Genomic DNA, 2,712 nt, shown 5'->3' on the forward strand with positions numbered 1-2,712 from the left:
ATTGGTGTTAGCCTGCAGGGAAGACAGGAAATGAGAGACCTGGTGGCATTTAGCTCCCTGCCTCTCCTTGGCTCTCAGAGCTCCCAGGGCTGGATTTTGTGAACTCTGCCTAAGCTAGTTCAATTTAACCTTCTGTTACCTGTCAGAATAACTAACTCCTTCAGCTCCCCAGTCCTTCTGATTACCATATCCTAAAGATTCTGCTTCTGAAATATGTCTGGCTTTGTGTCTTCTTGTTTACTTCCACTGCTTCCTTTGTTTTTCTAGGCAATGCAAGTACCTGCTCATCAATCTCTGTAGCTACAGTCTAACCTGTAGGCTCATTTGAAAATAATTTTTTTGAACTGCTACTTGAGCATGCCATGTTCTTCCTCCAGAACCTCCAAAGAATCCACACCATGTTCTGAATAAAGGACCATTTTCTTCCAGTGGTTTCACTTCCATTCTCAGGCTTCTCCCCACCCTCCTGCCTCACCAGCTACTCACCAGTTTACATATTGCAGTGAAACAGAACAACTGGCTCCTAATTCCTCTCCATGGGGCTGTCTCTGTGCCATTACTTGTGCTGCTGGTTTTATATCAGTCCTCTCGGCTTTTCTGCCATCATTTCTATAAAAATCTCACCATCCTGCAAAAGACCATACTTTTACTTCAAGTGAGATTTCTGGTTTCCCCAAGCAAAATGAACTCCTTGAATTCCTATACCATTGAGTTCTCACATAGGGTGTTTATTTGACTCCATTTTCTATTATAATTGTGTGTGTGTGGGGGGGTGCATAAATCATTTCTTCCACTAGACAGTAAGGTCTCAGAGGACCAGTGTCTTACTTAACTTGATAGCCCCCAAAGGGACTAGTACTACATAGAGGGCATTCGAAACACATTTGTTGGAGATAATTTAATTGAGAAAAAAACATTCTCATGCTCACCTCCACAGCACATATACTAAAAATGTTCATTTTACTCAAATATTAATGGTGATTTTTCAAGAGGAAAAACTTTTGCATAACAAAAGTATTAAGCAGATCAGCATGAGTTACTAACAGAAATTTTTTTTTTAAAGATTTTATTTATTTATTTGAGAGAGAGAAAATGAGAGACAGCATGAGAGGGAGGAGGGTCAGAGGGAGAAGCAGACTCCCCGCCGAGCAGGGAGCCCGATGCGGGACTCGATCCCGGGACTCCAGGATCATGACCTGAGCGGAAGGCAGTCGCCCAACCAACTGAGCCACCCAGGCGCCCCACTAACAGAAATTTTGACTATCAAAATATACAACATTCATCTGTGAAATGTATGCATATTTTATTTTATTGAAATGTATCATTTGAAAGTTTTTATCACATTTCCTCCTTAAGTACCTCCCTCTTTAATGCCCACCCAAGGCAGAGGCTCAAATAAAAAGCAAGAAACTGGAAAGTAAGTAGAATCATTTGGAAGACGAGCTCTATGATTACTACAATTTCAATTTTAGGTATACTCATTCCAGACAGACTACAGGACCAGCAAGCAATAAAGAAAAGGTAGTTTAAAAGAATCTGAGCCATTATATAATATCTACACTTGGGGGGGAACAAAACTTTTCTCCTGCTCTCTTAGAGTCTTGAGCTGGGCCTGAGAAGTAAGTTGAAATAAAACAGATTAAGAGGAGAAAAGCATACAAATTTTATTTTTCATGTACATAGGAGACTTCACAAGAAAACGAAGACCGAAGGAAGCGGCTAGACCTAACTGTTTATATACTAGGTTGAACAAAGAGAAACAGTTGTGGAAAAGTAACTAAAACCTATGGAGAGACTAAAGGAAGTTAAAAGTTATTTTAACAAGGTTCGTTGGTACAGATTTCTCTCAGCCTCCACTCCCCATCTCTGGTGATAAGAATGTTCCTTTCCTCCTCGTCCTGGGAAGGCACCTTTCAAGGGGGAATTTTATCTCCTGCTTTCAGGAAGAAATGGGGGAGATCAGAGTGTCCTTCTTGCATGTGCTGTTTTTTAAGTGCCTTTAGCTAGAAATAATCCTATGCCAAAATGGCATATTTTGGCAAGGCATATTCCACCATTCTTCAACTCAATGCGATTCTAAGGTAAGTTCATTTTGATGGGTTTTTAAAGATGAAGAGAGCAAAATGATCAAGCTGTAGGAAAAAAGGATCTTCAGAAGAAGGGATATGGTAAAGAATGTAGAACATTTTTTTAAAAAGATTTTATGTATTTATTTATTTATTTGAGAGACAGACTGAGAGAGAGAGAACACAAGCAGGGTAGAGGGAGAGAGACAAGCAGACTCCCCACTGAGCAGAGCCCAATGTGGGGCTCAATCCCAGGACCCTGGGATCATAACCTGAGCTGAAGGCAGACACTTAACCGACTGAGCCACCCAAGTGCCCCTGTAGAACATTCTTTTATTGGCATTGGTTCTTCATGCTTATGTCCTCCAGATGAGTAAAAACTGAGTGAAGACAAACCAAGGGCTAGTAACTAACAGTGAAGCAGGTCTGTTTTCTGCACATGTCTCTGCTCTGGTTAGTATACTCTGACCCGAGAGCTTCTCATAATTATCCATCCTAGAGACACGAATTGTACTAACTCCCAAATTCTACTTTTTCATTGCAGTGCACTGATTTTTAAAGAATGGGTTTACTTCTTTCTCTCTTATTTTTACTTAGGTTAATAATAAAAAATTAGGTTATGATATAATAGTAAACACTAATCATT

This window comes from Neomonachus schauinslandi, chromosome 2, assembly GCF_002201575.2.
Source record: "Neomonachus schauinslandi chromosome 2, ASM220157v2, whole genome shotgun sequence".
Lineage (NCBI taxonomy): Eukaryota > Metazoa > Chordata > Mammalia > Carnivora > Phocidae > Neomonachus > Neomonachus schauinslandi.